Source organism: Oculina patagonica, chromosome 4 (assembly GCF_052425735.1).
Source record: "Oculina patagonica isolate OP01 chromosome 4, crgOcupat, whole genome shotgun sequence".
Taxonomy (NCBI): Eukaryota; Metazoa; Cnidaria; class Anthozoa; order Scleractinia; family Oculinidae; genus Oculina; species Oculina patagonica.
Window position 1 is genome coordinate 13227140 of NC_135761.1, and position 13061 is coordinate 13240200.

At 38.6% G+C, this 13061-nt stretch overlaps 1 pseudogene across 1 annotated transcript; it reads left to right on the plus strand.

The window, feature by feature from the left end:
• Nucleotides 1-587: 587 nt before the first annotated feature.
• Nucleotides 588-9817, plus strand: LOC144651515 (uncharacterized; annotated as a pseudogene). The gene is made up of 3 exons (XR_013570328.1): nucleotides 588-737; nucleotides 3181-4260; nucleotides 8177-9817. The product of XR_013570328.1 is annotated as an uncharacterized LOC144651515 (transcript).
• Nucleotides 9818-13061: the final 3244 nt, after the last annotated feature.

The window sequence follows — 13061 nt, forward strand, 5'->3', positions numbered from 1 at the left end:
AAATCCAAGCTGAAAACAAACAAACTAACTGAACAGCAATAACACTACCATTTGCTTCCATCCTTGAAGCGTGGCGATTTAATGCGTACTTTTACTTTTAATACCTTGACAGTTTGGTCTTGTTATGTGTCACTTTCAACCAATGAAACGTTTGCAGTCGCGAAATTGACAATGGTTTAGTGTCATACGACCATGTTTCAAGACTTTCAAGATTTGCTTGCTCACTTCAATGAAAGTCTGCTCTATTGCAATGGAGAGGAGAAAAATTAGCAAGTTTAAAAAAAGTTATCTTCCAGGATTTGCTTTAGAGCAAGATTTTAATTGCTTGATTCATTGGTCTCAGTGACAGGTAACCAGATAAAACTGTTAACGTTGTAAAAGTAAAACTCCCTGCTAAATTCGTCACACTTCATGGATGGATGCAAATGGAAGTAAAATTTTCCTTTCAGCTTATGCTGACGAACGGAGGGCGATAAATAGACCACATGCCAGAGGCAGATCTAGGAGAGGGGCCTGGCGGGCCCCTCAGACTGAGGCTCAAAGTGCCAAGAAAAATTTTCTTCAAGAGCAGCCCCCCCACTTTTTCCAGGGTCTGGATGAACAGGGCCTAGATCTGCCACCTGGATCTGCCACTGCAAGACTGGATCTGCCACTGCAGGCTTTACCTGTACATCCTACCCATTACCAGTATGTGGACCGTTCCCAGATTGAAAATCTTGGAAATGATGTGAATGCAGGTATGGAATTGGTTAAATTGTTATCAGTTGCGGATAACTAACAATAATGTAAAATTAAATTCAACATGTATTCATGGACAAATTACTATTCCTGTGAAGCGCTTCCGATCAGAATATGTAAAAAGCGCTGTAAAAAATTAAATTATAATTATTAATTATTATTAAATTATTATAATTAAACAAGAAGCTTGAGGAAGCTTAAAACTAGGCAGTTAATGTTTAACCACTTGATTTGGCTTAGAATTCAAGGGTTGCACAGTACAACCAAACATAGATTTAAACTTACCCACTTCCCACTCCTTAGCCTTTTACCGTACCAATCCCTCCTCTTCCACTCCCCTTCCCTATCTTCCCCTGCAGCCTCTCACTTTACCCTTTCCTACCAGGCATGCTACCCTCCACACTCCCCCCCCCCCCCCCCCGCCACCAAGCACTTTGGTGTGTGTGTCGGTCCGCAGAGCTTTGGGAGTGAGTATCCATGGCACAAACAAGTCCCAGGCCCGGGGGGGGGACTCCCATATGAAACGGACGGGGATGCTCGTCGGAAATTTTTAAAAGAACCCCTAAAAGAGACCAATCTGGGTGTGGCTCAAGCCTTTCTTGACCCCTAAAAGATACCAAAAAACTAAGAATGGAGTTTATATTTGTATATTTCTTTGTGTGTAACCCTAAACGAGACCATTATGGCTAAAAATATTGGCGTTTTGGGCGTTTTTTCCCGGAACACCCTAAGCGAGACCAAAAGTCCGAAATTTACACCCCTAAGCGAGACGACGAGCATCCCCGTCACTTTCATATGCGAGTCCCCCCCCCCGGGGTCCCAGGTTTACATGAGTCATGCCGTTTGTGTGCCCTGTAGTAGTGTGCCAAAATGCCCCTCACTGGACAAATTCCTGCTTAGCTATAAGGTTTGCAAATTTTTGTTTTGTTCTGAGTCTTGAATTAAATAAACACAAGACAGTTGAATGGCTTAAAAAATTGTCACGCCAAAACAAAAAAGAATTCAGAAAAATAAACAAGCTTACATGTAGAAGCGAGCTCTTCAAGTTTAACTGCCATTTTACTCAAAAAACCATGGCTATCAGTTGCTTTTGGGAAGCAGTCACGCAAGTCAAACAATGTCATGATGATGTGAATCCTGTGCTGCAACATGTTGTTGCTTTTTTTTAAAAAAATAAACTCAAAATGCATGAGTGATAAACATTAAGTTGCTGTATTCAGTATTCGCCCCATGTCAAACGCTTGAATAAAAAATGTTTATTTCACACCGGCTAAATGACAGAGTGCAGAGTTTTGGTAAAATTTTTAATTGGTGAATGATTAATAGCTTTTCCTTGAGTGAAAACTTTGAGCTGTTTTGTATGCACAGTAAGGTAAGGTAAATGACAATTTTCTGCATATAGGCTTGGTTCTACACTGGTTACACTCATTTGGCGTTTGTAAGCATTTTATACCCTTGTCCTTATTTTATACCTGGTCTGCAGTCCGTAGCCCGCATTTTATACCTTAGTCCATGTTTTATACCCAGTCCATAGTCCGCAGTCATTTGCAACAAGATGGTGCTTAAGTGCTGCGAAATGGTAATACTTTTAAACTCCATGTCAATTTTCACGGTGTGTCATTGAAATAGAACACCTACCTGAGTTGTGTGCAATTAATACAGGTAGGAATCTGTTAGGATTAGGAAAATTAACAGTTGCCGAGGAACGTTTACGTCTTTGAAAAGCAGCTGCGAATCAATGCAGGAATAGACTCTCACAATAGGCAGTGAAAAAAGAGTCAGACCAAAAACACAAAACAAAACAAAAATAAGTGTGGAATCTAGCATCATAGGCCCGCAATGCGGCGCACAAAGGCCTATTTTTCTCGTCTCGGGTCGACTGTATTTTACTGGGTACGGCAGGAAAGGTTTTATGATGATACGTATCTCGCTCCGGGACGGCATAAGCAGCAATGTATTTTTTGCGCGTAGTTTTTGGAACGTAATTCCAATTTAAATTTCTGAATAAAAAAAATGTTTTTCGTAAGTGAAATCATTTAGGAGCATACTGTGAAGCGGAGTAAATCTCTTGGCTTGTTTGCTGCAAATGTGAGGGGAATCTGCGTGACCATTCTCTTTTTCAGGTTTCTTCTGGGTGTCCCCATTGTACTGTCCTGAGATAGAGTGCCCGACTCTCGGGCTAATATAAACATTGCAATTGCCCCACAGCCTGCATCTGATGGAGGATGGGTATGCTGGTAAGGACTGATTAGTTCAACCGTGCTGTGCAAAGATTAGTGTCGTAACAACTTTCCCCCCAATACCTGTTACCGACGAAGGGTGAGTTTACTGGGGAGAAGTTCGATTCCTGCCTTTAGGAACAGTAAGTGATAAGATAATCGCAGTATCATTTATTTCTGTTATTTACAATCAGGTTTTTATTTTTTTTACTGGAAAAAACAGTATTTGCAAGAAAAACTGACAAAAACGGAAGAGCGATTGCGAGTGACAGAAGAACAAAAAGGGACCGTTGAAATGCAGTTGAGAACAGTACAACAACAACTGAAGGAGAAAAGTCAGCAAGAGGCCAATTTGCTTGAGCAGCTGTGGGAAAAAGACCAACAAGAAGAAAACTCACAAAGACAGTTGAGGGAGATGCAACAACAGTTGCAACATTTTCAAGGTCATTTGTATCAAAAGGTTCGACAAGAGGCCCTTTTGCATGAGCAGCTGTTGGCGAAAAACCAACAAGAAGAAAGCTTACGAAAACAATTTTTGGTGAGGGAACAGCAGTTACAGGGACAATTAAGGATCAAAGAAAAAGAAACTGGCAATTTACAGGCACGATTTACAAATACTCAGCAACAAGTTGATAACCTAGAAAGACAGCTCAGAGACCGAGACCAAGACGTGGTTAACCTAAATAAATTTCTTTCCGAGACGAAGGAAAAGCTAAAGGAATATCAATGCAAAGAGACACATGACTGGATTATTCTTCGTGAGGAAATCACTGTGTTGACAGATAAATGCCTTGGCTGGGGAGGCTGGGGGTATGTTGTGGAGGGTAAATATTGTGGCTGTACTGTAGCTGTGAAAATGTTATTCGACCAGTTTGCTATTTCTCCTTACAACCAGGAAAAGTTTGAAAGAGAAATGGACATTGCTTCAAGATGCCGCCATCCTTGCTTGTTACAGTTCATTGGAGCAACAAATGACGAGAGAAGTCCTTTGTTTGTAACTGAGCTCATGGAATCAAGTTTGCGAGCATTGTTAGAGCAGCAACCTCTCTCCCCAGCAGAAGTCTACATTATTTCGTTGGACGTGGCTCGAGCATTAGCCTATCTTCATCAAAAGAAGCCCACTCCCATCCTTCACCGTGACGTCAGCAGTGCTAATGTGCTGTTATACTGACGTGATGACCAATGGAGAGGTAAGGTGTCAGATTATGGTACTGCTAGGTTTCTGCAAGAGGCCATGACAGCAGACCCTGGAGCTATGATTTACAGTGCGCCTGAAGCATCCACCCCAAGGCAGACAGTAAAGGTAAGTCATAAAAAAATGTAATATATAGATTTAGGCAAGCCTAAAAGCGGAGCTCCCAGGTTATTTGCCGTTCATACACTCAGCAATCAGATTCCGCCGAACCTAAAAGTACACTCCGCCAGTATTTCACTTTGCCATTCATGTAAATCTAAAGGAACTACACTCTTTTTTTTATAAGCATCTAGCTTATAAGAATATCGAGGCTGAAATTGGCGAATTTTTAAGAATAAACCTGAGGCTGAGATTTTGAAAAGAATCATAGTTTTGAGTTGAAGATTTGTAAATACAATACAATTAAATGTTTTTAGTTGAAACAAAATCAGGTATTTTCATTTCCGTCACTTTATCTTTGTGAGGAATGCTTTGTTTAAAGCCAAAACGGCCAGGCTGCAACCAAAAGCAATGTTACATGTGCACAATATAACACGAAACAATTCTGGACACCAAACACTCGTAATTGATTACCCAATACTTGCTAAAACGCAAATGTCAAACAGTATTTTCTAAGAATGTTTATAAGAATATTTCAGCCTAAAATCAGCAGAAAAATAAGAATATTCAGCCTGGGTCGGAAAAACTGTACTCTTATAAAAAAAAAAAAAAAAGAGTGTATCTGGATTAGTGGAAAACACGGACCGGGGGACCCGGAGTGTGGATAACGCGGGGTCTCGGGGTCTGTGCAAAACACGGGGTGTGGAAAACGCGGATCCCGGGGTCTGTGACTTCTGTCGAAAACGCGGCCGGGTCCCACGTGTTTTTTATTCCAAAGTTGAATTTATGTTTTCTTTTCAAACGGGTTACTAGCAGCTTGTGAAATGTTTTAGAGGTTCTTTTTTTAAAAATCTCTATGTTATCAGACTTTTTCAGTGATATAAAAAGAGTTTTCGTTTTAAAGTTTAGTGGCGTAAAAGAAAAGCATCTTTTACCGTATGTACATTTTTTCACGTCAGGAACTTGTAAGGGTAATTGGCTAGAAGAGACAGACGAGTTATTGGCCAGGGAACGAGCTGGTTTATAGGCGATAAAAAGACACGTTAAATAGGTTGGTGAATGACGTTAAGGGCTTCGTACATGCACGTTAAACGATGCGTGATTTTACAGAAGCCAGTGCAGGTCCTTTTTTAAAAGGGTCTGAGTCATGTGTTCTTTCTGCTAAGTTCTAGTAATCAGTCGCGCCGCAATGTTCTGTATTCGCTGCAGTTTATCATGCTGAAGCCCGCTTACGAGGCCGTAGAGAATACTGTTGCAGTAATCCAGGCGTGAAATGACAAAAGCGTTAAAAATACATTTGAGATTGACATGACAGATATTCCTCATGCGACTTATTGATCGTAAATACTCGGTACTGCCTAATCCACGGCACTGCACGCCGATTCGTGAATGAAAGTACTCTAGTAGGTGAATGATATCAGCGCCAGTGACAGTCATGGACGAGGTTTGGGATAAACATTTGTAGGTTAATTTTTTGCAGAAAATTATTTCCAACTGACAAAATGTATATAACTCATATATAGTTTCTTTTTTAAAATGGCAAAAAGACGATATTCAAAAGAATGGCTTTTTTACGACATGAATAATAGACATAATAGGCTTCCAATGCAAGGAAACACGTTTTACGAATGTTCTAAGTTTGGTGATAAACTATTATACTTGTCCTTAAAAGCGGAAATTTTTTTCACCGTCTACATCTCTTTATTTTCAGACCGCGGTACCCCGCCTTTTCCACCCAGGTTTTGTACATACCCCGGGACCCCGGCCTTGTGTTTTTCATTAGTCCGGACTAGCCTAGAAAAGCACTTGTGCCCGCAGTGCAATAGAAAAAATACGTTAAATAGAGAATTGACTCTTTTACCTTTTCTATAAACGCTGATATAAATTTTCAACATTGTTATATATTTGGATTCTACATGTCATAGCCTTTCCATACAGTGTAGCTTCACCGAAAATGACGTGCGTACATCATGTGGTATAATTTGTCATCAAGTGTCTTCCTATGTATCAAGAACCGCCCGTACACGTCCCGTACGCGAGGGAAAAGGCGGGAATCAGGTACGTGCAAAGCGCAAAAATTCCCGCCATTTCTTAGTATAAATGTCGCATCGCGATTTTATTTTTTTAGTTGGACATCAAGGCATACGTCAAGGTGAGTGCAAAGTGAAACCTTATTGATATTTCGAAAGCTCCGTAAGATAAAAAAAAAATAGACTAAATAAAAAATACTTCTCAGGCCTCTCAGGGCATGTACATCCCTAGGAGGAATTATTTTCGACCTTTAGAGTCTCATCCGATGCCTTTTTGTCCGCAGTGAATTTTCGTGTCGCCTAGACGAGTCATTCATGCTTTCGACGGCATTCAATTTTTTTTTTTTTTTTTTGTCTACTAAATTCGTTAACCTAGTTTCTTTACATTTTCACATTTTCACATAACTCTTGAAGTTCTATTTTTATGCTTGGGATTTGGGTTTAAAGCAGGGCAAGGCAGTTAATAGAAATAAATGTCTCTATTTTTTAATGAGTTGCAAGGATGAACTTGCGCTTTGTACACCAATTTGCAAATTATTTTGTGGTGTATTTGCAAGCGAACTGTGAATGTCGGTTCTCAAAGGTAGAGGGTTTTATTAAGTTTGCATTTTAGGTGCTAATATATATCATGTTTGTGTTTTAGATGCCAGCTTTTTCTTTTTTTCACCCGCGTTCCAGAACAGGTGAGCTCTAGTAAATTTTATTTGTCCCGTAAGTGTTTATAAGCTTATATTTTGCGTCTCAGAAATTCAGTTTAACTCTTACTTATAAGAGGTATATGAATGAAAGTAAGCTTGCACACGCCTTAAGGCTATATGTATATCTATTTTAACAGAAATATGTCTCTTATATGCGATTACTTTAATACGTAAGCTTATTCATGTATTAAACCGGCGTCCTTCTCTTTACACGCGTAGATAATTTTTTTTTTTTAAGTTTTATTGTGCATTAACATTTCATTTCGTTGATTTGAAATCTGCTAATTTCCCTTCAGCGGAAACCATGACATGATGAATTAAAACGAAACGAAATTACTAAAGGTTACCGATTGTCCTTCCTCTTGCCTGAACAGTTCAAAACGCACGAAGGAAACGAAGTTTGAAACGATAAAGAACGCAAATTTGAACAGGTACAAGTCTTTCACACACTAGAGCAGCGCTATTATTTAACCTAAAAGGATTAAGAATTTAAAGTTGTACTGGTACAAGTCTTTCACACACTGAAGCGGCGCTAATATTTAACCTAATGCACTTAATTTCGTGACAATTGATTGCGTGACTCACGCTAAACACGAGTAAATAATCATTTTTTCGAATTCTTCCAGACACACACATTTCAGTATGTCAATAAATTTAGCAAAATAGCCGTAGTCTCATAGAGACCTTTGGTTACTTTTTATGTATATGCGACGGTTACAATATATTTATAACATTCATCCTCCATGAAGGAATCAGCTCACGTACGTCCCAAAGAGCGTTTACAAAACCATAACGTTAAAACCCAAATTGTACGATCGTAAACGGCATAGATGTTCTCCATAAATTAAAGGATTTGGTCAGTTCGCGTCGTTATTCATGGGGGCAGCGTGGTCAGTTGGTTGAGGGTGCTCTTCTTGTAATCCAAAGCTGCCGGGTTCAAGTTCTATACGTTAATCGAAGTCCCGTGATCAACTAAGCTGCCGTGCGTAATAACTGGCGAGATTTTTCGCAAGTGCTTTGCAGAAGTTCAGCTGTTTGTTTGTCGGTTTGTTTGCTTGCTTGCTTGCTTGCTTGTTTGTTTGTTTAACGGAAAGGAATGCTAAGAAATGTAGCAGTCATTGTATTACTTTCACGGAACTTTTTCTTTAGTGACGTTTTTGTTGTCATCACTGTTGATCAGTTGGTTTTGTCTTTTAGATTGATGTGTACAGTTTTGGTGTTCTTCTCTGTGAAATGTGCATCCGGGAATTGCCAGATCCTGAGAGGCGTATTAAACAGATTGCAATGGTGGAAGACCAGGAGCTCAAAGCCCTCATACAGCTATGCGTGCAATCAGACCCTGAGGACAGACCAAGTATGGAAGAAATTATTGAGGAACTGGAGGAGTTGAATAAAACGTCATAGCTATGATATTTTCTCACGTGGCATGTAAGAAGTTTGATTATCGTTTCCAAGGTATCTTTTTGGTAAGATTTGCTATCTGTAGTTTTTTTGATGGTAACGATTTACCTAACGACTACAAGACTAAAGTTAAATAAGTTTTTTTACGAAAGCAACTCACTGTCAGGTTTAAAACAATTTCAAGAATTTAAAATGATAGAATGCAAGGTTATAAAGAAAATCGCACGACTAGAGTTCAATTAATGTTGAATAGCTACGAGTGATGCTTTGAAAATTCTCAAAATTTCGTTAGTCTTTCAACAACAGGCTATATATAAAAAAAGAACGCTGGGATATATCTCTTTTAGAAGGGCTTCGTGAATACTGCCCTTGGATCGTATAAAATAGCATAATATCCTGGATGAAAAAAAAAATAGACCTGACCCCTGTAAGGTTCTGTTGGTCTAACGAAAAAAAGATTAGGTTATTATATAAAGGTAGAGTATTAAATAATTAATAGTTTTATTGTAGTAAATAATAGTAAGTTACACTAAGGGCGCGTTTTTCACCCACAATTCTGGAATAAGAACGGTTCGTACAGAATGCTAGGAATAATTCGGATTGCCTGCATAAAAAACGCCCGTCGAGATGCATGATCGTGGCACGAGTTAACATTGCGTAACAAATATGACGACCGACGAAGAGGCTGCCATTGCAGCCATTATCGCAGCAATTTTTGTACTTAATAAAGAGGAAGAAGAAAGTATGGAGACTGTAATGAATTCGGAGCAAAATGGATGGAATGACGTTCTGTCCATTCCGGAATAGGAATACGGAATAGAAAAAAAAAACGCGCATTTCACATTCTGTCCATTCTCATTCTAGAATTGTGGATAAAAAACGCGCTCCAAATTTCAGTGATGGAAGACTTTGGGCTTAGAGAACAGGCTCTTCCAGCATTTAACTTTTAGTAGTAAACTGTTTTATATAAACATATATTTGTATTCCCAAATCTTAATCTTAGATTTTATAACAAGTTTAGAGGTATATTTTTCTTGCATTTTTTTTAATTTGTATGCAAATGATTTCATGTAAGACACTAAGAGAGACGTTTTCGTTGAGATTACAGACTGTAATTATTGCAGTCGGCGTCGGCGGGCAAATGAAACACTTAGCTGATTATACACTGGAAGTTGATATTCGTAAAATTCGCTCCGGTGGTTTATTTGCCTTTATTATTCAAAAAAATATCACGATATCCATATATGGTCAGAAAGTTGTTGTTATCCGTCAACCGCACACAACAAATATCCTGCGATCAGATTTACGATATGCGATCTGTCGTGCGATATACGTAGGTTGCCAAGATTGGTCCGAAGTCGCAAAGCGCTGCAGCGCCACAGGATGTTTGGCTGCATGTAAAATATTCTTCTTTGGCAATTTGTTGAATAATGAAACGATTGTGAAGAAATTATTCATGATAATATAATAATAAAGATGGTAAATTTCAAGCTCGGTGTTTTTTTTCTTTGTCCCAACGCTCGTGTCATGTTGAATAATTTCTTCACTATTTATCACCGAGCTTGAAATTTACCATCTTTATTATTTACTACACATTTGATGATTTCGACATTGCTGATCCTAGCAGTATGCAGGGCGCGTGTCATATATCAACCTAGTAAATGGCCCAGCTCACAACGAGTCTCTCGTAGCTCAGTTGGTTAGAGCGCCCAACCGGTATCTGGGAGGCCATGGGTTCGATTCCCTTTGGGGACTCAGTTTTTTCTTTGTCCCACGCTCGTGTCATGTTGAATAATTTCTTCACTATTTATCACCGAGCTTGAAATTTACCATCTTTCAATCAGTCTTGCGCAACATCGTCTGATCTTAGCCAACTCTGCCTGCGGCCTCGTCGGCTAAGTATCAGGCGCTTTCGCAGGTTAACTATCAACTTCCAGTCATCTTCAGCTAAAGGGCCTCTCATTAATCAGTATCACAACAGGCGATACGCAAGAGAATCTTTTTCTCTCCAAGCAGTCTGGTATGACTATCAATTACACAACAGTTTTTATTCAATGAAGAACGTTCTGAAATTTTTTACGCAACAAGACTTCCCTTTTGGAGGATTTTCATGGCATTTCCACATGATAAATTCTGGTAGAAGACACCCGTCAGAAAATATTTCTTTCAAAAAGGTAGCTTTCACAACAAGTTATGTCCAGACGACTTTTTCTAAAGAGAAACACAGAGCAAGACCGAAGAAATTCGGAAGAATAGAATGTTATTTGAAGGAAACATTATCTTGCAATGCTTCTTTTCAAAGTTTTCCCACGAGTATCCGGATGATAGCAGTAATAATTTTTGGAAAAAGATGTAATGTTCATCACGTCACGAGCGTGTTAAAAAAAAAAATCTTACTCCCCGGCGGGAATCGAACCCGAAGTTTTTTATTTGGCCAAAGACTCAACACAACAGTTATTTTAGAAACTAATTGCCTTCTTTTTTTGACGTGCACTTTTAATAGTGAGCTTTACTTCAGAACAGATACACCTCATTGCAATAACGTTGTCATAGAAAAAAGATAAATGAAAAGAGCAAATAGGAATAAATTAGGTTTAATCATCATAACTGGTAGCATTTTTAAAAAACTCACGAGTTTTTATCTGTACTCTTATTAGTCGTGTATTAAGATGAATTGATTTATGTGTATTTTAAGACATTTTGAGGCCATTTTTTCGGGTGAATTTCAAACATCACCTAATCAATTTCTTCTTGCCTTTTTTCATTTTTCTTTTTCCTCCGACAACGTTATTGCAATTAGGTGTAAAGTCTCGTAAAAAGGACTCTAAATTACTGCGTAATCTTGAGTGTAGATAGAATAGCTTATCGAGTCCTTTGTATTAATACAAATATAACTGCATAAACCTTTGTAAGGTTTAAAGCTAAGTGTGTCAGGTTGGTGGCCAATTAAGAAATGTCTTACCTTTTACTCCCAGCTCCCGTCACCTCCTAAGTGGTTCCTGCTTTTTGCGTTATTTCTATTGCAAAATATTTACTCCAAGGTTTCCCGCCAGCCTGTTCGTAGGCTCTTACCGATAGTGCTAGCACTTTTTTTGGCATTATTTGGCTTCACGAGCATTTTTTTCTACATTTTATCCCAAAAAGCACTGCTAGCATTATTTTGGATTTTCGACTGATTATTTGTATAATTTTGTGCTAAAAAGCACAATCTGGCTTTATTCATGGCGTCCAAAGCCTCCCAGATGCATTTTGCCCTCATTTTAGTCAAAGGAGCCGAGGAGGCATAGGGAATAGGTTTGATTGGTCAGCGGTTGCCTCTAGAAACCCAGTCCATCACACTCGTTCCAAGATGGCGTCATCCACGTTGTCATCGAGGAACAGTGGAAGTCAGTCAGCCAAGGCAGGAAAGTGAAAAATGTTCCTGAAAATCTGAAAAATTTAATATTCTATGTTTAAAAAATCGGAAAAAAGTGAGCATTTTTATGTAAACCACGAGCACTTTTTTAAAAAAGATAGCATTATTTTAGCACTTTTTTGGCAAAAGACAAGCACTGCTTTTAGCATTTAATGCTTTTTTTACGAGCACTTTCGGTAAGAGCCTACCTGTTCGCGCCTCCTTCCACATCATTCAACTAACCTTTGCATGCTTACGAAAATTCTCGTGTAAATTCCAATTGTTGAATAGCGGCATGTTGTGTTATTAGTTAGACTTGTCAGTATTACATCTATAAAGTCGACCAAATCTGATCAGGGACAGTGAAATTGGTGAAATCTACTTATCGTCGAAATAAGTGTCCGTCACGCTGGGAAAAGTTGATTGCATTTGAAGGAATTCAAAGGATAGATTTTTTAATGAAGTGAATTTTAACGTGAAAATATGCTTCATGTGTACACGGTATATTCCACAACCATACAAGCCACCAACCTGACCGTGTATTTTTTGTAAGCTTATAAAGCAGAAAGGGTTTTGTAATTGTCCTAATGTAGTCTCAGCAATCGTATTGTAAGTCTCTTTTTATTTTATAAGAATCTAGTTTATAAGAATATCGAGGCTGAAATTTGCGAATTTTTAAGAATATTTTAAGAATAAACCCGAGGCTGAGATTTTGAAAAGAATATAGTTTTTAGGTGAAACAAAATCAGGTATTTTCATTTCCGACACTTTATATCTGCGAGGAATGCCGCGTTTGTTTAAAGCCAAAACGGGTCAAAACGGCCAGGCTGCAACGAAAAGCAATGGTACATGTGCATATTAAGAATGTTCATAAGAATATTTTCAGCCTAAAATCGGCAAAAAAATAAGAATATTCAGCCTGAGTAGGAAAAACTGTATTATAAAAAAAAAGAGTGTAGTGAAACAAATCGTATTGTAGGAAGCATTTTTTGTGCTAAAGTAAAATGTTTAAAACAGAAAGGAAAAGCCCAAATAAATGCTGATGAAACTACAACAGGAGTTCGAAATTAGACTGTTCGCCGCCTTCTATCAGTTTTCCTATATTTCTTCCAGCCCTAGGGGGACTTCTCCCTGTAGTGGACTATACGGCTTTCAGGTTTAAGGTCTGTAAAGGTACCAGTTTCACGAGTTGAGAATACAAAAGAGTGGGGAAACTGTCATTTGGGTAATAAATAGACCTTCAGAAATATCTCGAACAGACCTACCGACCGGTCGATTAATTAAGTA